Source organism: Erythrolamprus reginae, unplaced genomic scaffold (genome assembly GCF_031021105.1).
Source record: "Erythrolamprus reginae isolate rEryReg1 unplaced genomic scaffold, rEryReg1.hap1 scaffold_347, whole genome shotgun sequence".
Taxonomy (NCBI): Eukaryota; Metazoa; Chordata; class Lepidosauria; order Squamata; family Dipsadidae; genus Erythrolamprus; species Erythrolamprus reginae.
Window position 1 is genome coordinate 1 of NW_027248713.1, and position 25,318 is coordinate 25,318.

The following is a 25,318-nucleotide window of genomic DNA, read 5'->3' on the forward strand; positions in this document are numbered from 1 at the left end:
TAGCTATAATGGTGGCTTCGATTGTTATATTGGTATAAATTATTTTGTTTAGAATGAGTCATTTCGGCATGAATCCTGTTAATGGGGGTAGGCCGCTGAGTGACAAGGTGGTTATTGATAGGGTAGTTATTAGGTAGGGTGATGATATTCATAGTGTTCCGGTATCTTTAATTGTTGTTAGGGTTGAAGCGCTTATTAATATAAAGATTGGTGTAGTAGTTATGGAATAGATGATGAATGTAGTAATAGAGATGCTTGGTATAATGTAAATAGTTGCAAGGATTCAGCCCGTATGGGCAATTGATGAAAAGGCTATGAGTTTTCGTAGTTGGGTTTGATTTAGTCCGCCTAGGCCTCCCGTGGTTACAGATAGGGCTGCTACTATAAGTAGTAGGGTGGGGTTGGTTTTATTGTGAATAATAAATATAATCATAAGGGGGGCAATTTTCTGTCAGGTAAGAATTGTTAAGGATGTGAGTGTTGTTGTTCCTTGTGTTACTTGTGGTAATCAAAAGTGTAGTGGAGCGGCTGCTATTTTTATTAGTAGAGTCAGGGTGATAATAATAATTGTTGTTGGTTTAGATAGGAGGTGTATTTCTCAGTTTGAGGTATCGAGGGCATTTATTACTGTTGCAAATAGGAGGGCTGTGGAGGCTGTTGTTTGGGCGAGGAAATATTTGGTTGCGGCTTCGGTTCCTCGTGGATGGTTCGATTTGGAGATGATTGGGATTATTGATAGGGTGTTGATTTCTAAACAGACTCATGTTGTTAGCCAGTGAGTTGTAGAGGAAATTAGGCATGTACTTATGATGAGACTTGTGGTAACTGTAATTCAGGTTAGTGTATTAATTAGTAGGGGCCGGTTTGGCATTTTCGGGGTATGGGCCCGATAGCTTGTTTAGCTGACCTTACTAGAAAGTAGTATAGGGGTATTATTGAAAGTTTTGGGCTTTCAGATCCAAGTTCGAGTCTTGGCTTTCTAAATATTAAGGAGATGATTTGAACATCTGTGTTGAAGTTTTAAACTTTGGGCATGGCCTGGCTTTGCTACCTTAATAGAGAATCCCCGGATTTAAATATTAGTAAAGGCAAATTAATTAATATTGTATAAAAATACTTTTTACAGTGAATTCTATTTATAATAGAGAATCCTCGGATTTAAATATAAGATAGGATAATTAATTAATAAATATGTGAAATCTTTTTCACAGATAATTTCTTTATGAAATAGAGAATCTCCGGATTTAATATTAGTAAAGGCAAATTAATTAATATTGTATAAAAATACTTTTTACAGTGAATTCTATTTATAATAGAGAATCCTCGGATTTAAATATAAGATAGGATAATTAATTAATAAATATGTGAAATCTTTTTCACAGATAATTTCTTTATGAAATAGAGAATCCCCGGATTTAATATTAGTAAAGGCAAATTAATTAATATTGTATAAAAATACTTTTTACAGTGAATTCTATTTATAATAGAGAATCCCCGGATTTAAATATAAGATAGGATAATTAATTAATAAATATGTGAAATCTTTTTCACAGATGATTTCTTTATGAAATAGAGAATCCCCGGATTTAATATTAGTAAAGGCAAATTAATTAATATTGTATAAAAATACTTTTTACAGTGAATTCTATTTATAATAGAGAATCTCCGGATTTAAATATAAGATAGGATAATTAATTAATAAATATGTGAAATCTTTTTCACAGATAATTTCTTTATGAAATAGAGAATCCCCGGATTTAATATTAGTAAAGGCAAATTAATTAATATTGTATAAAAATACTTTTTACAGTGAATTCTATTTATAATAGAGAATCTCCGGATTTAAATATAAGATAGGATAATTAATTAATAAATATGTGAAATCTTTTTCACAGATAATTTCTTTATGAAATAGAGAATCCCCGGATTTAATATTAGTAAAGGCAAATTAATTAATATTGTATAAAAATACTTTTTACAGTGAATTCTATTTATAATAGAGAATCTCCGGATTTAAATATAAGATAGGATAATTAATTAATAAATATGTGAAATCTTTTTCACAGATAATTTCTTTATGAAATAGAGAATCCCCGGATTTAATATTAGTAAAGGCAAATTAATTAATATTGTATAAAAATACTTTTTACAGTGAATTCTATTTATAATAGAGAATCTCCGGATTTAAATATAAGATAGGATAATTAATTAATAAATATGTGAAATCTTTTTCACAGATAATTTCTTTATGAAATAGAGAATCCCCGGATTTAATATTAGTAAAGGCAAATTAATTAATATTGTATAAAAATACTTTTTACAGTGAATTCTATTTATAATAGAGAATCCCCGGATTTAAATATAAGATAGGATAATTAATTAATAAATATGTGAAATCTTTTTCACAGATAATTTCTTTATGAAATAGAGAATCCCCGGATTTAATATTAGTAAAGGCAAATTAATTAATATTGTATAAAAATACTTTTTACAGTGAATTCTATTTATAATAGAGAATCCTCGGATTTAAATATAAGATAGGATAATTAATTAATAAATATGTGAAATCTTTTTCACAGATAATTTCTTTATGAAATAGAGAATCCCCGGATTTAATATTAGTAAAGGCAAATTAATTAATATTGTATAAAAATACTTTTTACAGTGAATTCTATTTATAATAGAGAATCCCCGGATTTAAATATAAGATAGGATAATTAATTAATAAATATGTGAAATCTTTTTCACAGATAATTTCTTTATGAAATAGAGAATCCCCGGATTTAATATTAGTAAAGGCAAATTAATTAATATTGTATAAAAATACTTTTTACAGTGAATTCTATTTATAATAGAGAATCCCCGGATTTAAATATAAGATAGGATAATTAATTAATAAATATGTGAAATCTTTTTCACAGATAATTTCTTTATGAAATAGAGAATCCCCGGATTTAATATTAGTAAAGGCAAATTAATTAATATTGTATAAAAATACTTTTTACAGTGAATTCTATTTATAATAGAGAATCCTCGGATTTAAATATAAGATAGGATAATTAATTAATAAATATGTGAAATCTTTTTCACAGATAATTTCTTTATGAAATAGAGAATCCCCGGATTTAATATTAGTAAAGGCAAATTAATTAATATTGTATAAAAATACTTTTTACAGTGAATTCTATTTATAATAGAGAATCTCCGGATTTAAATATAAGATAGGATAATTAATTAATAAATATGTGAAATCTTTTTCACAGATAATTTCTTTATGAAATAGAGAATCCCCGGATTTAATATTAGTAAAGGCAAATTAATTAATATTGTATAAAAATACTTTTTACAGTGAATTCTATTTATAATAGAGAATCCCCGGATTTAAATATAAGATAGGATAATTAATTAATAAATATGTGAAATCTTTTTCACAGATAATTTCTTTATGAAATAGAGAATCCCCGGATTTAATATTAGTAAAGGCAAATTAATTAATATTGTATAAAAATACTTTTTACAGTGAATTCTATTTATAATAGAGAATCCCCGGATTTAAATATAAGATAGGATAATTAATTAATAAATATGTGAAATCTTTTTCACAGATAATTTCTTTATGAAATAGAGAATCCCCGGATTTAATATTAGTAAAGGCAAATTAATTAATATTGTATAAAAATACTTTTTACAGTGAATTCTATTTATAATAGAGAATCTCCGGATTTAAATATAAGATAGGATAATTAATTAATAAATATGTGAAATCTTTTTCACAGATAATTTCTTTATGAAATAGAGAATCCCCGGATTTAATATTAGTAAAGGCAAATTAATTAATATTGTATAAAAATACTTTTTACAGTGAATTCTATTTATAATAGAGAATCTCCGGATTTAAATATAAGATAGGATAATTAATTAATAAATATGTGAAATCTTTTTCACAGATAATTTCTTTATGAAATAGAGAATCCCCGGATTTAATATTAGTAAAGGCAAATTAATTAATATTGTATAAAAATACTTTTTACAGTGAATTCTATTTATAATAGAGAATCCTCGGATTTAAATATAAGATAGGATAATTAATTAATAAATATGTGAAATCTTTTTCACAGATATGTAGGGGTTGTGCCTTTGAAAGTACAAAGGGGTTCATATGCAAGATGTAATGGTGCTTTATTATAAGAAAACGGGTTTGTTGGATTTTATTGATTAATTTGTCTTTCAAAATACGATATGATTTTTAAAAAATCAGGCTGCAAAAAAGTGTTTTGTGGGAAAATATCCAATAAAAATTTGTAGAGAATGGCTGGAGAGTAGTAGGAATAAGAAAAGTATGTCTAAAAACCATGGAAAGATTGTAATATATGGGGGAATATGCCAGATTAATAATATGTCCAATAAGCACTGGAACGTGGGTATGCTCAAGATGAACTGGAGTTGTACACGTCCGAGAGGAAGCCGCGGGCAAGGGGGGGTTGAAGAAAGCCGTTAAAAAATAAAAATTACCAGGGGTGGATCGAGCATGCGTGATCTAAACATGAGGGTGTATGTACCAATATAGAGGGTGCGATGAAGGCGTCGTAAAAAGCTGGGAATGAGGGATGGTTCCGGGCCATCGAAATGAACCTGAAAGAGTAACCAGTGGTCTCGTAAAAGGCACTGTGGGAGGAGTTACAATACATGGACGTGAAAAGCGGGACTGCCATGCTTTACGCTGAAGGATAGAGGATTTCTCGGGCTGGACTAGATCATGGGATACCAGTTGGAACAGGATATTCGTGAGTAATTATGAATAACGAGTCACGTCCCCAGACGTACCGTGCATGGAACGACCCAGAATATGAGGTGGATAAGGAGTGTGCTATTAAACCAATATGTCTTAATAATCATTAATATAAAATACTGGCTTATATGCGTGGGGCAAATCGTTAATGTGGATTATACATACTAACATATCGTACTAATCATTATTATACAATACTGGCTTATATGCATGGGGCAAATCACTTATGTGGATTATACATAGCAAAGTAAGACTAATGTATAAGAGATACATTAATCTATGGGCCGGGATACACCCCCGGAGGGGGCATATGGTCGGGGATACACCCCCGGAGGGGGCATATGGTTGGGGATACACCCCCGGAGGGGGCATATGAGAAGCGGGAATATTTAGTTCCGTGTCTACTCTATCAAAGTAGTCCTTTCTCAGGCACGCTTCTATTGTGGTGGAACACCAAATAGTGCTGTAGGAGAAGAGCAGTTTAGTAAGCATATTGCTAGGGTTAGTGGGAGAAATTGTTTTCATAGGAGGTGTATGAGTTGGTCATATCGGAATCGGGGGTATGAGGCGCGGGTTCATAGGAATATAGTTGTGAGGAGAGTTGTTTTTACTAGTAAATTTGTTGTAAATAGTGGTGAGAAGTTTGTGCCTGGGTTGAAGAATATCATTGTTGATAGGGTGTTTATTAATAGGATGTTGGTATATTCTGCTAGGAATAGTAGTGCGAATGGGCTTGCTGAGAATTCTACGTTGAATCCTGAAACTAGTTCAGATTCTCCTTCTGTTAGGTCAAAGGGTGAGCGGTTGGTTTCTGCTAGTGTGGATGTGAATCATATTATAGCTAGTGGTCAGGAGGATAGGAATAATCATAGTTTTTCTTGCGTCTCTGTGAAAGAGAGGAGTGAGTATCCACCAGAGTGGGTGGCTATTGAGATGATAATTAGGCCGAGTGTTACTTCATAGGAAATAATTTGTGCTACAGCTCGTATAGAGCCTAGTAGTGGGTATTTTGAGTTTGAAGACCATCCGGATCATAGGATGATGTAGGTGAATATGCCCGATATGGCTATAATAAATATAAGGCCTAAGTTTATGTTAATTAATGGGGTTGGTATTGGTATAGGTATTCAGGTGATTAGGGCTAGTGTGAGTGCTAGGATGGGTGAAAGTATAAATAGGATGGGTGATGATATGGAGGGTTTGGTTGATTCTTTAATAATTAGTTTTAGTCCGTCTGCGATTGGTTGGAGGAGGCCTTCTGGGCCTACGATGTTTGGGCCTTTGCGGTGTTGTATGTATCCTATTAATTTTCGCTCTAAGAGGGTGAGGAATGCGACAGCAATTAGGATAGGGAGAATGTAGAGAAGGGTGTTTATGGTGTTAAGAAAGATTGAGTAAATTATTAAGAGGTTTATCTTAATTAACCTTATCTTGGTTTAAAAATGGGGAGGTAGTATTTGGTTTGTAGTTAAGAGCGTATCTTTAGTATTGGCTCCGCTTCGTCGGTCCTTTCGTACTGGGCGGAGTGGTTAAACATAGATAGAAACCGACCTGGATTGCTCCGGTCTGAACTCAGATCACGTAGGACTGTTAATCGTTGAACAAACGAACCTTTAATAGCGGCTACACCATTGGGATGTCCTGATCCAACATCGAGGTCGTAAACCTTCTTTTTGATATGGACTCTTGAAGAAGATGGCGCTGTTATCCCTGGAGTAACTTGGTTCAATTATCAGGTGTGCTGGGTCGTATGTGGCTTGTTGGCCTATGGGGTGATTGATGTCACTAATTTGGAAGTTCTTTTTTTTCCGAGGTCGCCCCAACCGAAAGTAATTATTATGTGGTTTAATAGTTTAGTTTAAGCTTCACAGGGTCTTCTGGTCTTGTGTGTTTATTCCAGCTTTTTTACTGGGAGATCAGTTTAATTGACTCACTATAAGAGACAGTTGAACCCTCATTTTGCCTTTCATACTAGTCCATAATTAGTGGACAAATGATTATGCTACCTTTGCACGGTTAGAGTACCGCGGCCGTTTAATTATTCACTGGGCAGGCGTTGCCTTTAATACTGTTAATAGGGCTAAAGGTTATGTTTTTGTTAAACAGTTGGGGTTTAGGTTGCCGAGTTCCTTTTATAGTGTTTAATCTTTCTTTTTAACGCTCCTGTGTTGGTGTCACAGTAATGGGGTAAGTGAGAATTAGTTAATGGTTTACCTATTGTGGTCTGTTAATGACTAGTGGGGGGTCCGTTTCTAGTGGATGGGTGCGTTATAGAGAGGGTATCTTATTATTAGTTTTAGCATAATGGTGTTCATAAGTATGAGCTCACCTTTAGTTATTTTGGAGTTTTCATTGGGTTGTTGAATTGGGTAAAAAATTCTTTAACGATATTTTTTTAGATGGCTGCTTAAAGGCCTACGGGTGAGGATGAATAGATTTCTCTCAAATTCAGGTTGTATCCTGTTTCAATAGAGCTGTACCCCTATTGAGTTTCTTTAGAGGACTAGTATTTGGTTTATAGGTCTAAAGTAAGACTAAAATCTTTTTGTTAGGTAGCCAGCTATCTCCGGGTTCGATGGGCTTTTCACTTCTACTTTTAAGTTGTCCCACCCTTTTGCTACAGGGATGGGTTGGCTCTAGTTGGGCTACTTTAAAGTAGCTCACCTGGTTTCGGGGTGGGTAGGCTTCAGTTCTTCTTGTCTACCTTTAACTTGCTAAACCATGATACAAAAGGTACAAGGTTTTGTCTTTGCTGTTTATTGCTTGTTTTATTTTCCTTGCGGTACTTATATTGGTTTACTGTTCGATCGCATCTACTGAGTGGGTCAAATGTTTTGTTTGATATATTATAGGATATTTGTGTAAGAGAGTTGTGTGGCTCAAAAAGATTATATTGATAATGTCGTTCGAGTGTAGGTCGAATGCTTTTTATAAGCTACTTTTTGTTTCTAAGCGCACTTTCCAGTACGCTTACCGTGTTACGACTTGCCCTGCTTGAGTAAAGTGTAAGGTTTAATGTAGGAAAGAAGTATTGTTGGCAGGGATGACGGGCGGTGTGTACGCACCTCATTGCGTTAATTTCTGTTTAGTGTTCTATTCTTAGCATACTGCTAAATCCTCCTTCAGTTTTTAGTTTCATGGTTTATCCGTGATTTTCTGTTTTAGAAAATGTAGCCCATCTTTACATACTCATTAGTTACACCTCGACCTGTCGTGTTAGATATGGTCTATTGTGCTCACTTTGTTTCTTTTGCAAGGTGAACTGGCGACGGCGGTATATAGACTGTAGGGCTAGAGTGTGTTGGGTTGATCGTGGGGTATCGGCTTATTGGACAGGCTCCTCTAGGTTGATATGGGGTACCGTCAAGTCTTTTAAATTTTAAGTTTGTACTCGTAGTTATTTGGCGAACAAATTGTTGTTTAATTGTCGTGTTATGGCCGGGCATAGTAAGGTATCTAATCTTAGTTTGTGTCGTGGCTTTCATGAGTTGGTGAGGTTTGAGTTATTAAGGGTCTGGTTCATATGGCCTGTGGCTTTTTACGGCTGGGGGGGTTTCTTTCTTAATAGTGTTACTGTCATTTAGTCATACTTTACGCCGGTGTAATTATCTTGGGTCTATCGTATAACCGCGGTCGCTGGCACGAGATTAACCGACCCTAAAACTCTTTTTCTAGGTCAAGCTTAGGCTTATGGCTTAATATTAATTACTGCTGCGGGTATGCCCGTGTGGGTGTGGCTTATTGCTGGGTGTTTTAGGCGGTTGCCTGATACCTTTCGTACTAGATGTTAGTGGGTTGATTCACTGTTGTGGGGAGGCTTGCATGTATAATTAAAGGGTGAAGGTAATTAGAGGTTCAAAACCAAGACCTTGTGTTAATCAGGTAAAACCCATCTTAGCATTTTCAGTGCTATGCTTTAGTAATAAGCTATGATAACATATAAAGAATCTCCGGATTTAAATATAAGATAGGATAATTAATTAATAAATATGTGAAATCTTTTTCACAGATAATTTCTTTATGAAATAGAGAATCCCCGGATTTAATATTAGTAAAGGCAAATTAATTAATATTGTATAAAAATACTTTTTACAGTGAATTCTATTTATAATAGAGAATCTCCGGATTTAAATATAAGATAGGATAATTAATTAATAAATATGTGAAATCTTTTTCACAGATAATTTCTTTATGAAATAGAGAATCCCCGGATTTAAATATAAGATAGGATAATTAATTAATAAATATGTGAAATCTTTTTCACAGATAATTTCTTTATGAAATAGAGAATCCCCGGATTTAATATTAGTAAAGGCAAATTAATTAATATTGTATAAAAATACTTTTTACAGTGAATTCTATTTATAATAGAGAATCCCCGGATTTAAATATAAGATAGGATAATTAATTAATAAATATGTGAAATCTTTTTCACAGATAATTTCTTTATGAAATAGAGAATCCCCGGATTTAATATTAGTAAAGGCAAATTAATTAATATTGTATAAAAATACTTTTTACAGTGAATTCTATTTATAATAGAGAATCCTCGGATTTAAATATAAGATAGGATAATTAATTAATAAATATGTGAAATCTTTTTCACAGATAATTTCTTTATGAAATAGAGAATCCCCGGATTTAATATTAGTAAAGGCAAATTAATTAATATTGTATAAAAATACTTTTTACAGTGAATTCTATTTATAATAGAGAATCTCCGGATTTAAATATAAGATAGGATAATTAATTAATAAATATGTGAAATCTTTTTCACAGATAATTTCTTTATGAAATAGAGAATCCCCGGATTTAATATTAGTAAAGGCAAATTAATTAATATTGTATAAAAATACTTTTTACAGTGAATTCTATTTATAATAGAGAATCTCCGGATTTAAATATAAGATAGGATAATTAATTAATAAATATGTGAAATCTTTTTCACAGATAATTTCTTTATGAAATAGAGAATCTCCGGATTTAATATTAGTAAAGGCAAATTAATTAATATTGTATAAAAATACTTTTTACAGTGAATTCTATTTATAATAGAGAATCCTCGGATTTAAATATAAGATAGGATAATTAATTAATAAATATGTGAAATCTTTTTCACAGATAATTTCTTTATGAAATAGAGAATCCCTGGATTTAATATTAGTAAAGGCAAATTAATTAATATTGTATAAAAATACTTTTTACAGTGAATTCTATTTATAATAGAGAATCCCCGGATTTAAATATAAGATAGGATAATTAATTAATAAATATGTGAAATCTTTTTCACAGATAATTTCTTTATGAAATAGAGAATCCCCGGATTTAATATTAGTAAAGGCAAATTAATTAATATTGTATAAAAATACTTTTTACAGTGAATTCTATTTATAATAGAGAATCCCCGGATTTAAATATAAGATAGGATAATTAATTAATAAATATGTGAAATCTTTTTCACAGATGATTTCTTTATGAAATAGAGAATCCCCGGATTTAATATTAGTAAAGGCAAATTAATTAATATTGTATAAAAATACTTTTTACAGTGAATTCTATTTATAATAGAGAATCTCCGGATTTAAATATAAGATAGGATAATTAATTAATAAATATGTGAAATCTTTTTCACAGATAATTTCTTTATGAAATAGAGAATCCCCGGATTTAATATTAGTAAAGGCAAATTAATTAATATTGTATAAAAATACTTTTTACAGTGAATTCTATTTATAATAGAGAATCTCCGGATTTAAATATAAGATAGGATAATTAATTAATAAATATGTGAAATCTTTTTCACAGATAATTTCTTTATGAAATAGAGAATCCCCGGATTTAATATTAGTAAAGGCAAATTAATTAATATTGTATAAAAATACTTTTTACAGTGAATTCTATTTATAATAGAGAATCTCCGGATTTAAATATAAGATAGGATAATTAATTAATAAATATGTGAAATCTTTTTCACAGATAATTTCTTTATGAAATAGAGAATCCCCGGATTTAATATTAGTAAAGGCAAATTAATTAATATTGTATAAAAATACTTTTTACAGTGAATTCTATTTATAATAGAGAATCTCCGGATTTAAATATAAGATAGGATAATTAATTAATAAATATGTGAAATCTTTTTCACAGATAATTTCTTTATGAAATAGAGAATCCCCGGATTTAATATTAGTAAAGGCAAATTAATTAATATTGTATAAAAATACTTTTTACAGTGAATTCTATTTATAATAGAGAATCCCCGGATTTAAATATAAGATAGGATAATTAATTAATAAATATGTGAAATCTTTTTCACAGATATGTAGGGGTTGTGCCTTTGAAAGTACAAAGGGGTTCATATGCAAGATGTAATGGTGCTTTATTATAAGAAAACGGGTTTGTTGGATTTTATTGATTAATTTGTCTTTCAAAATACGATATGATTTTTAAAAAATCAGGCTGCAAAAAAGTGTTTTGTGGGAAAATATCCAATAAAAATTTGTAGAGAATGGCTGGAGAGTAGTAGGAATAAGAAAAGTATGTCTAAAAACCATGGAAAGATTGTAATATATGGGGGAATATGCCAGATTAATAATATGTCCAATAAGCACTGGAACGTGGGTATGCTCAAGATGAACTGGAGTTGTACACGTCCGAGAGGAAGCCGCGGGCAAGGGGGGGTTGAAGAAAGCCGTTAAAAAATAAAAATTACCAGGGGTGGATCGAGCATGCGTGATCTAAACATGAGGGTGTATGTACCAATATAGAGGGTGCGATGAAGGCGTCGTAAAAAGCTGGGAATGAGGGATGGTTCCGGGCCATCGAAATGAACCTGAAAGAGTAACCAGTGGTCTCGTAAAAGGCACTGTGGGAGGAGTTACAATACATGGACGTGAAAAGCGGGACTGCCATGCTTTACGCTGAAGGATAGAGGATTTCTCGGGCTGGACTAGATCATGGGATACCAGTTGGAACAGGATATTCGTGAGTAATTATGAATAACGAGTCACGTCCCCAGACGTACCGTGCATGGAACGACCCAGAATATGAGGTGGATAAGGAGTGTGCTATTAAACCAATATGTCTTAATAATCATTAATATAAAATACTGGCTTATATGCGTGGGGCAAATCGTTAATGTGGATTATACATACTAACATATCGTACTAATCATTATTATACAATACTGGCTTATATGCATGGGGCAAATCACTTATGTGGATTATACATAGCAAAGTAAGACTAATGTATAAGAGATACATTAATCTATGGGCCGGGATACACCCCCGGAGGGGGCATATGGTCGGGGATACACCCCCGGAGGGGGCATATGGTCGGGGATACACCCCCGGAGGGGGCATATGGTTGGGGATACACCCCCGGAGGGGGCATATGGTTGGGGATACACCCCCGGAGGGGGCATATGGTTGGGGATACACCCCCGGAGGGGGCATATGGTTGGGGATACACCCCCGGAGGGGGCATATGGTTGGGGATACACCCCCGGAGGGGGCATATGGTTGGGGATACACCCCCGGAGGGGGCATATGGTCGGGGATACACCCCCGGAGGGGGCAATCAAAGAGTAGTTTAAGATAAAATGTTAGCTTTGGGGGCTAGAGATGGAAGTCCCTCTTTGATGCTCTGGGGGAAGGGCCCGTCTTTGGTTTACAAGAACAATGCTTTGTGAGTTAAGCTACCAGGGCATGTGGGTGGTATAGAGAGTTTATTTTCTAGTCAACCTAGAATGGGGTTTATAATGAAGAATAGGAAGTAGAGTAGAGAGGTTATTTGGCTAATTAGTATAAATGGGGGTTCTACTGGTTTAGTGGCTGCTCATGTAATTGTAATGAAGGTAGTAATTAGGGTTCAGAATAGGAGTTGTCCAAATGGGCGAAAGGTCATTGATCGAATGTAAGAGGTGTGGGTAAATGGTATTGAGATTAGGATGGAGACTGATAAGATTAGTGCTAAAGTCCCGCCTAGCTTATTTGGGACTGATCGTAGAATTCCGTATGCAAATAGAAAGTATCATTCTGGTTTAATATGTTGGGGTGTAACTATTGGATTGGCTTTTGAGAAGTTATCTGGGTCGTTAAAGATGTTGGGGGCGAGGGAAATAGTGATGAGTATGAGGGAGATAAGGATAGATAATATTAGGGTGTCTTTGTATGAGTGGTAGGGGTGAAATGGGATTTTGTCTGTGTCTGAGTTGGTTCCGAGTGGGTTGCCTGAGCCTTCGTCGTGAAGAAGAATAATGTGGATGGAGGATAAAGATATAATGATGAATGGGAGGATAAAGTGAAGTGCGAAGAATCGTGTTAGTGTAGGGTCATTGATTGAGAATCCTCCTCATAGTCAAGTTGTTAGAGAGGTGCCAATATAAGGTACGGCTGTCAGGAGATTGGTAATTACTGTTGCTGCTCAGAAGGATATTTGTCCTCAGGGAAGAACGTATCCGAAGAAAGCAGTTGCTATTAGAGTAATAAGTAGGCTAACACCTGATAGTCATACTGATTTGTTTAGGTAGGAACTGTAGTAGAGGCCGCGGCCGATGTGGATGTAGATACAGATAAAGAATATAGAAGCTCCGATGGCATGGAGGTTTTGTAAGATTCATCCGTGGGGGGTGTCTCGTATAATGTGAATGACAGATGAGAAGGCTAGGTTGATGTTAGCTGTGTAATGGATTGCTAGGAGGAAACCCGTTAAAGTTTGTAAAATTAAGCAGGCTAATAGTATTGAGCCAAAATTTCATCAAGTAGAGATATTTATTCCTACTGGGAGAAGATTAAATAGTAGAAGTGTGTGTTGGTTGAGCATGATTTTTGTAGTTGATTACAACAGTGGTTTTTCGTACCGCAGGTCTCTAATAGAGCAAAAATTATGGTTTTAATAAATTATTTGGTGTATATGTCAATAATATTTGTAGTTTTTAGTGTGTCTGTGTTAGGTTATATTTTTGTTCCTTATCAAGGGGTGATTATTCTTATAGGGGTCTCATTTTTTTGTTGTCTTTTTATGGTTGTTTTTGGTCGTACTTTTATGGCTTTTGTAGTTTATATTATTTATTTAGGGGGTCTGGTTGTGATTTTTAGTTATTGTGTGAGTGTAGAGAAGGATAAGGTGGATATGCTACAGGGGTGGTCGGCTAAGTTTTTTGCTATTTTTGTTTTGGTCTTAGCTATTTTGGGTTTTTGGTGAGTTGGTGTTTGGGTCTTAGATGCGTTAATAGTTAATACGGTTTGAGAGGAGATGTTGTGTTTAGAGGTAAATGGTGCTTGTGTTTTTTATTTTAAGGGTGGTGTGGGTTTGGTGGTTTGTTCTTGGGGTTTGTTTGTGGTGTTGTTTTCTATTTTGGTAGTAATTGGTTGATCTTGTAAGGGGGGTCTGCGTTCTTTTAGAGAAGAAGGATAGAGGAAATTATGGTGAAGGTAAAGATTGGGAGGAAGTTTTTGATTATATTTTTTTGTTGTGTTGAGAGGTGGATGGTCGGGGTGATTGAGTTTGATAGGCCTTTAGGTCCTAGTATTTCGAGCGTTCATAGATCAATAAGCTCATTGGATTTTTGTTGGCTAAGTTTTATACTTTGTATGGTTAGTATTCGGTGGGGGATATTGAAGAAAGCTAGCTGGTTGAAGAAGTGGTTGGATGTAATTGTTTTTTTTGGTTTAGAATGGAGGGTGGTGTTGAGTATGTCTATTGATAGAGAGGCTCCTGTAAGTGTAGCAATTAGTGCTGTGAGTTTAATTATGGTTGGTATAGTAATTAGTGTTGTGGTTTGTAGAGTTAGGGTTTTTGCTAGAGTACCTATTAAGGTTGAAGCAGCGGTTAGACGTAGAAGGGGGGTGATGATGTTTGTTGTTTCTTTGTTAGTGGTGTGGTTTGTTCGTGGGAATTTGGAGAGTAAATATAAAATAAGTTGTGTACTGTAGACGGCAGAAATAATGGTGGCGATGAAGATCATTGTTATGGCTCATGAGTTGGTATAAGAATTTATTATTGTTTCAATGATGGTGTCTTTTGAGTAAAAGCCGGTTAGAAAGGGTATGCCTATAAGGGAGAAGCTAGCGATTGTAATAAATGATGAGGTTATAGGGGTTGTTTTTGTTAGGCCTCCTATCATTCGGATATCTTGTTCGTTATTCAGGTTATGAGTAAATGATCCTGAGCATAGGAATAATAAGGCTTTAAAAAAAGAGTGAGTAGCTATGTGGAGAAAAGCTAGTGTTGGTTGATTGAGGCCGATTATGGTTATTATTAAGCCTAGTTGGCTTGTGGTTGATAGTGCGATAATCTTTTTAATGTCGTAGTGGGTTGTTGCTGCGGTTGCAGCAAATATAGTTGTTATAGATCCTACTAGAAGGCAGATTGTAGTTATGGTTTTGTTGTTGCAATATGTTGGGTAAAGTCGGATGAGTAAAAAAACTCCTGCTACGACTATAGTGCTGGAGTGTAGTAGGGCTGATACAGGGGTTGGGCCTTCTATAGCGGAAGGAAGTCAGGGGTGTAGGCCAAATTGTGCGGATTTTCCCATGGCTGCAGCTAATAGGCCTATTGTTGGAATGGTGTATATTATTTCGTGTTGAAAGATAAGTTCTTGTAAGTTAATAGATGATGAAGTTATTAGTCATAGGGTTGTTAAAATAAGGCCAATGTCTCCGATGCGATTGTAGGCAATAGCTTGGAGTGCGGCTGTGTTGGCGTCTGGGCGACCAGATCATCATCCAATTAGGAGAAAAGATATAATTCCTACGCCTTCTCACCCGATGAAAAGTTGGTATAGATTATTTGCTGAAATAATAGTTAATATAGTAATTAAAAAGATTAGTAGGTACTTGGTAAATTTATTGTTGAGGGGGTCTGATGATATATACCAAATAGAAAATTCTGTGATAGATCATGTAATGAATAGGGCGATGGGAAAGAATATAAGTGATAGGGTGTCTAATGTAACAGAGATGTTAATGTTTTCTGTCATTACATTAATTAGTGGTGGGAATGATATTGTAAGTTCTTTATTGTTAAGGAGGGGGTTAATAGGGACTAAGTTTAGAAAAAATAATAATATAAGGTTTTTCTTTATATTTTGTATTGTTTGTGGTTGTATGATTAGTGCAATTAGGGATAAGAAAGTAGTAAGTATAATTGTTGGGGAGATAAGGTCCATTATTCTACCACTTGGATTTGCACCAAGGGTTTTGGTGCCTAAGACCAGTGGAATACTACTATCCTTTGGTAGAGGGGGCTGGAGTTTAGTTCCAGGTAAAAGAGTTAGCAGATCTTATGACACCCTCGTGGTGTGTGAGGAGAGACTCCTATTATCATGGTCACAGCATGACATTTTATTTAAATTACGCGCACCTAAATATAAGTTCAGGTTTTATAGAGACTAATATTAGTGGTAGTGTGTGGAGGGTTATGAGGAGGTGTTCTCGTGAGTGTGTTTGTGCGATTTTAGAATTAGTAAGGGGTGTGCCTATTTGTGTAGATAAAAATATGTGAAGGGAATATAGTGCTGTAATTAGTATGGATATTCCAAATATAGTTATTGTAATGGGGCATCAATAGAACAGGGAGGATGCAATAAGCAGTTCTCCTGTAAAATTTAGACTGGGTGGGGTTGCAATATTTATTAGGTTAATTAAAAGTCATCATATTGTGATTATTGGTAGGAGGTTATGAAACCCTCGTGTAAGGTTTATAATTCGGGTTTTAGTTCGTTCATAGGTGATGTTTGCTAAGCAAAATAGTGCTGAGGAAGTAAAACCGTGGGCAATTATGAGGGCTATAGCTCCGGCTAGGCTTCATTGTGTTTGAATAGCGATTGCTGCAATTACTAGGCCTATGTGGCTAATTGATGAATATGCGATTAAGGATTTAAGGTCTGTTTGTTGTAGACAGGTCAGGTTTGCTAGGGTGGCCCCTCACAGAGCTAGCACGATAAATGGTAAAAATATATCAGTTTTTATTACGGGAAGGATTTGTGTTAAGCGTATAATTCCATATCCTCCAAGTTTTAGCAAAATTGCGGCTAGTACTATGGAGCCCACAATGGGGGCTTCAACATGTGCTTTTGGTAATCATAGGTGTAATCCGTAGATTGGTATTTTCGCTAAAAAGGCAGCTAAGCAGGCTATTCATAATAGCTCGCTTAGCTGCCATGGGGTTTGTGCTGTTTGGATAAACAGTGTTGGGGTGTTGGAGGAGTTGTTGAGGAAAATGATTGCTATAAGAAGTGGTATTGAGGTTGTTAAGGTATAAAGTATAAAGTAGGTTCCTGCAGTGAGTCGTTCTGCTTGTTGTCCTCATCGGGTAATAATAATAAGGGTTGGAATGAGAGTGGCTTCAAATATAATGTATATTAGTGTGAGGTTGTAGGCTGTAAATGTTGCTGCAATAAATACTTGAAGAAGTACGATTGTTATTAGGTATGTTCGTTGTCGTTGAGTTGGCTCTTTGGTTATTGCATGTTGGCCTGCTATTACTGTAATTGGTAGGAGTCAGAAAGATAGTACGAATAAAGGGGTTGAGCTTGAGTCAAGAAAAAGATGGTTATTGGAGGTTGGTTCTAGTAAATTTAAGCTTAGTGTGGCGAGTAAGAATGTGTAGGAAATTGATGTTGTGTAGAGTATTTTTGGTTTAATAGTAAAGATAGTAGGAATTAATATAGAGGTTATGTATAAAATTTTAAGCATTATAGTAGACTTAGATTTTTTAGGAAGTCATTTCCGTGAGTGCGTGTGATTGCAACTACTAGGCTGAGGCCAACGGCGGCTCCACACACAGATAAAGATAGTATTACAATTGATATGGGGGTTTGTGTTGTGGTTGTTGAAGTTGAGGTAAATATTACTAACATAGAAAATACAATAAGCATTATTGTTTCTAAGCATATGAGGGCAAGTATAAGGTGTTTGTGTTGTATGGAAAGGCTTGTGATAGTAATTGTAAAGGCTATAAATAGTATAGTTTTGGCTGTTTCCATTTTTAAGGCTTAATGATTAAGATTTCCCGAGTCGAAATCGGGTGTCTGATTAGACTACCTTAAATATTCTACTCATTCTAGGCCTCCTTGTAGTCATTCATATAGTAGGCCTAGTGTGAGAATGGTGATGAGGGTAATGATTAGGGTAAAAGTGGTGTAGGGGGGGTTGGTGTTTATGCTTCATACGACAGGGAGGAGGAGTACAATTTCTAGGTCAAAGAGGATAAACAAGATAGCGACTAAGAAGAATTGGATAGAAATTGGTGTGCGTGCGTTGTCTGTTGGGTCAAAGCCGCATTCATAGGGTGAGAGTTTATTAGTGTCTGGTTTGGAGGTGGTGTACGTGTTAATGAAGTATAATAGGACAGTTGTTAGAAGAGAGAGAGTAATAAAGATTATAAAGTTAATTATTTCTTCCCTTGTGGGGCCTAATGCTTGGAAGGCATTAATACTGGTATACTAAAGAAATAGGATCCTCATCAGTATACTGAGACATAGAGGAATAGTCAAACAACATCTACGAAGTGTCAATATCAGATTGCGGCTTCATAACCAAAGTGGTGGGTGGTTGTAAGGTGATGATGGGTTAGACGTAGTAGGCAGACCATTAGAAAAGAGGTGCCAATAATTACGTGAAGTCCGTGAAATCCTGTAGTTACGAAGAAAAGTGAGCCGTAAACACTATCTGAAATGGTAAATGGGGTTTCTATATATTCGGTTGCTTGGAGGGCTGTAAAGTAACCTCCTAGGACAACTGTGATAATGAGGGCTAGGGTTGCTTCTTTTTTATTTCCCTTTGTTAGGGAGTGGTGGGATCATGTAATTGTTGCTCCGGATGAGAGTAATACTGCTGTGTTTAAGAGTGGGACGTCTATGGGGTTAAGGGGGACCACCCCTGTAGGAGGTCATTCTGAACCTAACTCTGGTGTTGGAATTAAACTTACGTGGTATAGGGCTCAGAAGAATCCTAGGAAGAAGAAAATTTCTGATGTAATAAACAAGATTATACCATAGCGTATATTTTTTTGTACTCCTTTTGTGTGATGTCCTTGATACGTGCTTTCTCGGACAACATCTCGTCATCATTGAATTATTGTAAGTATAGTAGTTAGAAGTCCTAGTTTAAGGATGGAGGAGGAGTTTGTGTGAAATCAGATGGCTAGTCCAGAGGCTATAAGTATGGAGCCTATGGCTCCAGTTAGAGGTCATGGACTAGGGTCCATTAGGTGATATTGGTGAAGTTGGTGGGTCATTATGTGTTTTCTTGTAAGTACAAAATAATTAATAATACAAAAACATAGGCCTGGATGCAGGCTACTGCTAATTCAAGGATAGTTAATAAAAAAAGTAGAGTTCATATGAGGAAGCTTAGAGAAACATAGGAGAAAGAAAAGTTAAGTGCGGTTGAGCTAATTATTGTTATAAGTAGGTGACCTGCTGTAATGTTAGCTGTGAGTCGGACTCCTAGTGCTAGGGGTCGTATAATGAGGCTAACAGTTTCAATTATAATTATGAATGGGATTAGAGGGGTTGGGGATCCTTCTGGGAGCATGTGGGCTAGTGTGGTTGATGGGTTTTTGGTTATTCCGGTGATGACTGTGGCTATTCATATGGGGATAGCTAGTGTTATGTTTATTGATAATTGGGAAGTTGGTGTAAAGGTATATGGAAGGAGGCCTAGAATATTGGATATCAGGATAAAAAAAAGTAAGCTTATAAGGATACGACATCATTTTTGTCCTGTTTCGGATAGTTGTGTGGTTATATTGGTTGTAGTGGATTTTAAAGTTCATGTAAGGGCGGTTGTTATTCGGTTTCCTAAGAGTTTAGGTTTGTGGTGTATTAATAGGAGTGGGATAAGTATAGATAAAATTATAGTTGGGATATATAAGAGTTCTGGGCTTTTAAATTGTTCAAATAGGTTTGTATTCATGGGGGCTGGGTGTGTTGGGCTTAGTTTGTTGGTCTTTCTTTTTTGAAATTAGCAGGAAGGTCTTAATTTTTTGAGTTATTAAATAAATAACAAGTCAGGTTCATGTAAAGATTAGAAAAATATAAACTGTATCCAGTTGGGGCATTCACTGAGGAAAGTGTGTTTCTTCTTTAACTTAAAAGGTTAATGCTATAAAAGCTTCTCCGTGACTATTTAATTAATCATTGTTCAAAATTAGGTAGTGGGATTGCTTCAATTGCGATTGGTATAAAACTGTGGTTGGCCCCGCAGATTTCTGAACATTGGCCAAAGAATACACCAACTCGTGATGTGGTTAAGGGAAGTTGGTTAAGGCGTCCTGGGACTGCGTCTACTTTTACTCCAAGAGATGGAATTGTTCAGGAATGAAGGACGTCTTCTGCGGTTACAATAATGCGGGCCTGCAGGCCTGCAGGTATAATCATGCGGTGGTCTACTTCGAGAAGGCGCGGGCCCCCGCTTTGTAAATTTTCTGTTTGAATCATATAAGAGTCAAATGATGTTTGGGTATTATCAGAATATTCATAATTTCAGTATCATTGATGTCCGGTTGTTTTAATAGTTAGATGAGGGTCAAATACTTCTTCTATTAAATAAAGAGATCGAACTGAGGGTAGGGCTGTGAGAATTAAAATTATAATAGGGGCAGCGGTTCAAGCTGCTTCTAGTTGTTCTACTTCTTCTGTTGGGTCGTTGTGTGTTAGGGCTGTTGAGGTTGCGGTGATAGTAAATATTAAAATTACTATAGATATTAAGCATGTGAGTAATAATACATGGTCATGTAGGAAGATTACTTCTTCTATTGTGGGTCCTGTGGCTTCTTGTAGGGTAAGTTGGGTTGCGTATGGCACTGAGAACCACAGGATTGTAATTTGGCCATGACAAGGCCATGTAATTGATTTTACTAGGTTCTCGAGGATAGAGCATGAGTATGCGGTTAATTTGAAATTAATGGATGGCAGTTAGATCTGCCTTTTCTCGGGTCAGGGTCACTCTAAGTGGGAAATTAGGTCCCGGATTGGGGCGTACGAGTTGTTTAATAAGAATGTTGGCTCAACGTGGGTATGTTGAGGCGGCGGGGTACCATAAAATCATTCAATGTGTGTTTTTTTTCCGAGAGGTATAAAGAGCTCTCGTTTGTATGCGAGAGCTTCTCAGACAATGAATAGGGATATAAGTACAGCAATAAGGGAGATGGTAGATCCAATTGATGATATTGTATTTCACAGTGTAAAAGCATCTGGAAAGTCAGAATATCGTCGTGGTATACCAGATAAGCCTAAGAAATGTTGGGGAAAAAATGTTATATTTACTCCAATGAATATCACTCAGAATTGGGTTTTTGTTAGCGTTTGATTAAGTGTAAAACCTGTAAATAGTGGGAATCAGTGTGTGAGTCCTCCTATAATGGCAAATACCGCCCCTATTGATAAAACGTAGTGAAAATGTGCTACAACATAATAGGTGTCGTGGAGCACGATATCTAGAGATGAGTTTGCTAAAATAATACCTGTTATTCCGCCAACAGTGAATAAAAAAATGAAACCGAGGGCTCAGTAGATTGGGGCTTCTCATTTAATTTGGCCTCCTGTCAGGGTGGCTAATCAGCCAAAGACTTTAATTCCTGTAGGAATTGCAATAATTATTGTTGCTGCTGTAAAGTAGGCTCGGCTATCAATATCTAGGCCTACTGTAAATATATGGTGAGCTCATACAACAAAGCCTAAAATTGCAATTGACATTATTGCTCAGATTATGCTTGTATATCCAAATGTGTTTTTTTTTCCTGTGTGGAAAGTGATAATGCTTGAGATAATTCCGAATCCGGGTAAAATAAGAATATAAACTTCTGGGTGGCCAAAGAATCAAAATAAATGTTGAAATAGTACTGGGTCTCCGCCCCCTGCTGGGTCAAAAAAAGAAGTGTTGATGTTACGGTCTGTTAGAAGTATAGTGATTGCTGCTGCTAGTACTGGGAGAGCTAGAAGAAGTATAATAGCGGTAATTAATACAGATCAAACAAATAAGGGGATATTAAATATTGGTATTGATTTGGGTTTTATGTTAATACATGTTGTAATAAAGTTAATTGCCCCTAGGATAGAGGAGGCTCCTGCCAGATGAAGAGAGAAAATGGCCAAGTCTACTGATGGGCCTGAATGAACTAGGTTTCCTGAGAGTGGGGGGTATACTGTTCAGCCAGTGCCTGCCCCTGCTTCTACGTATGAGGAGGAAAGGAGGAGGATAAGTGCTGGTGGTAAGAGTCAGAAGCTTATGTTGTTTATTCGCGGGAAGGCTATGTCTGGGGCTCCAATTATTAGTGGGATTAGTCAGTTTCCGAAGCCCCCAATTATAATGGGTATAACTATGAAAAAGATTATAATAAATGCGTGGGCTGTAACTAACACGTTAAAAATTTGATCGCTTCCAAAGAGCGAGCCTGGTTGTGTTAGTTCTATTCGTATGAGTATGCTTAGGCATGCTCCGATGAGACCAGATCAGGCTCCAAATAGAAGGTATAGGGTTCCAATATCTTTGTGGTTTGTTGAGAATAATCAACGGGAAATAAACACTGGTAGTATGGCTGATTAAAGCGGTAATCTGTAAAATTACATATAGGAAATAACCTTACTGTTAACCCTGAAGTGAAAAATCATATTAGATTGCAAATCTGAAGGAGGCTGTTGCCCAGGGTTTAGGTGGGTGTAATATTACTATGTTTGTAGGGAAATTAGGTCACCCTGTCTAGCTAGGGTGAATATTTGGGTATTCATCCCGAAATATGCTAGAATAAAAGTAAAACTTTGACACTTAGTACTTTTTTGATAAAATATAAGTAAAAGTAGGAAAATCCCTAATAATAGTGATGGAGTACACCCCCTCCACGCCCCGCTGCTCCGTTTTTTCTTGGTGCCCAAAAACGGAGAAGCTAGGCTGTAGTCCGTTGATGGGTGTAGATACAGTCATGTGTTTATTATTTGTAGGGAAATTAGGTCACCCTGTCTAGCTAGGGTGAATATTTGGGTATTCATCCCGAAATATGCTAGAATAAAAGTAAAACTTTGACACTTAGTACTTTTTTGATAAAATATAAGTAAAAGTAGGAAAATCCCTAATAATAGTGATGGAGTACACCCCCTCCACGCCCCGCTGCCCGGGTTCTCCGTTTTTTTCTTGGTGCCCAAAAACGGAGAAGCTAGGCTGTAGTCCGTTGATGGATGTAGATACAGTCCATGTGTTTATTATTTGTAGGGAAATTAGGTCACCCTGTCTAGCTAGGGTGAATATTTGGGTATTCATCCCGAAATATGCTAGAATAAAAGTAAAACTTTGACACTTAGTACTTTTTTGATAAAATATAAGTAAAAGTAGGAAAATCCCTAATAATAGTGATGGAGTACACCCCCACTCTCGATATCTGGGTATTGTTTAAGAGTGTGTAGTATAGAGCTAGTGGCAGTAATTTGTAGAATTATGTATAAGAGAATCTTTTACTATTTAGGGTGTTTGTTCAAAATATACTTTTGTGCTATAAGATAAGAGCTGGCTGCATTAGCTCTAAATCTGTATAGGGGTTAGGTATATTCTTGAAGAGTCTTATATTATTTGTAGGGAAATTAGGTCACCCTGTCTAGCTAGGGTGAATATTTGGGTATTCATCCCGAAATATGCTAGAATAAAAGTAAAACTTTGACACTTAGTACTTTTTTGATAAAATATAAGTAAAAGTAGGAAAATCCCTAATAATAGTGATGGAGTACACCCCCCTCCACGCCCCGCTGCCCGGGTTCTCCGTTTTTTTCTTGGTGCCCAAAAACGGAGAAGCTAGGCTGTAGTCCGTTGATGGGTGTAGATACAGTCCATGTGTTTATTATTTGTAGGGAAATTAGGTCACCCTGTCTAGCTAGGGTGAATATTTGGGTATTCATCCCGAAATATGCTAGAATAAAAGTAAAACTTTGACACTTAGTACTTTTTTGATAAAATATAAGTAAAAGTAGGAAAATCCCTAATAATAGTGATGGAGTACACCCCCCTCCCCGCCCCGCTGCCCGGGTTCTCCGTTTTTTTCTTGGTGCCCAAAAACGGAGAAGCTAGGCTGTAGTCCGTTGATGGGTGTAGATACAGTCCATGTGTTTATTATTTGTAGGGAAATTAGGTCACCCTGTCTAGCTAGGGTGAATATTTGGGTATTCATCCCGAAATATGCTAGAATAAAAGTAAAACTTTGACACTTAGTACTTTTTTGATAAAATATAAGTAAAAGTAGGAAAATCCCTAATAATAGTGATGGAGTACACCCCCTCCACGCCCCGCTGCCCGGGTTCTCCGTTTTTTTTTGGTGCCCAAAAACGGAGAAGCTAGGCTGTAGTCCGTTGATGGATGTAGATACAGTCCATGTGTTTATTATTTGTAGGGAAATTAGGTCACCCTGTCTAGCTAGGGTGAATATTTGGGTATTCATCCCGAAATATGCTAGAATAAAAGTAAAACTTTGACACTTAGTACTTTTTTGATAAAATATAAGTAAAAGTAGGAAAATCCCTAATAATAGTGATGGAGTACACCCCCACTCTCGATATCTGGGTATTGTTTAAGAGTGTGTAGTATAGAGCTAGTGGCAGTAATTTGTAGAATTATGTATAAGAGAATCTTTTACTATTTAGGGTGTTTGTTCAAAATATACTTTTGTGCTATAAGATAAGAGCTGGCTGCATAGCTCTAAATCTGTATAGGGGTTAGGTATATTCTTGAAGAGTCTTATATTATTTGTAGGGAAATTAGGTCACCCTGTCTAGCTAGGGTGAATATTTGGGTATTCATCCCGAAATATGCTAGAATAAAAGTAAAACTTTGACACTTAGTACTTTTTTGATAAAATATAAGTAAAAGTAGGAAAATCCCTAATAATAGTGATGGAGTACACCCCCTCCACGCCCCGCTGCCCGGGTTCTCCGTTTTTTTCTTGGTGCCCAAAAACGGAGAAGCTAGGCTGTAGTCCGTTGATGGGTGTAGATACAGTCCATGTGTTTATTATTTGTAGGGAAATTAGGTCACCCTGTCTAGCTAGGGTGAATATTTGGGTATTCATCCCGAAATATGCTAGAATAAAAGTAAAACTTTGACACTTAGTACTTTTTTGATAAAATATAAGTAAAAGTAGGAAAATCCCTAATAATAGTGATGGAGTACACCCCCTCCACGCCCCGCTGCCCGGGTTCTCCGTTTTTTTCTTGGTGCCCAAAAACGGAGAAGCTAGGCTGTAGTCCGTTGATGGGTGTAGATACAGTCCATGTGTTTATTATTTGTAGGGAAATTAGGTCACCCTGTCTAGCTAGGGTGAATATTTGGGTATTCATCCCGAAATATGCTAGAATAAAAGTAAAACTTTGACACTTAGTACTTTTTTGATAAAATATAAGTAAAAGTAGGAAAATCCCTAATAATAGTGATGGAGTACACCCCCTCCACGCCCCGCTGCCCGGGTTCTCCGTTTTTTTCTTGGTGCCCAAAAACGGAGAAGCTAGGCTGTAGTCCGTTGATGGGTGTAGATACAGTCCATGTGTTT

At 35.7% G+C, this 25,318-nt stretch overlaps 1 pseudogene; it reads right to left on the reverse strand.

Annotated features, from left to right (window-relative positions):
- Positions 1-5,224: 5,224 nt before the first annotated feature.
- On the reverse strand, positions 5,225-15,959 carry LOC139156151 (NADH-ubiquinone oxidoreductase chain 5-like; annotated as a pseudogene).
- Positions 15,960-25,318: the final 9,359 nt, after the last annotated feature.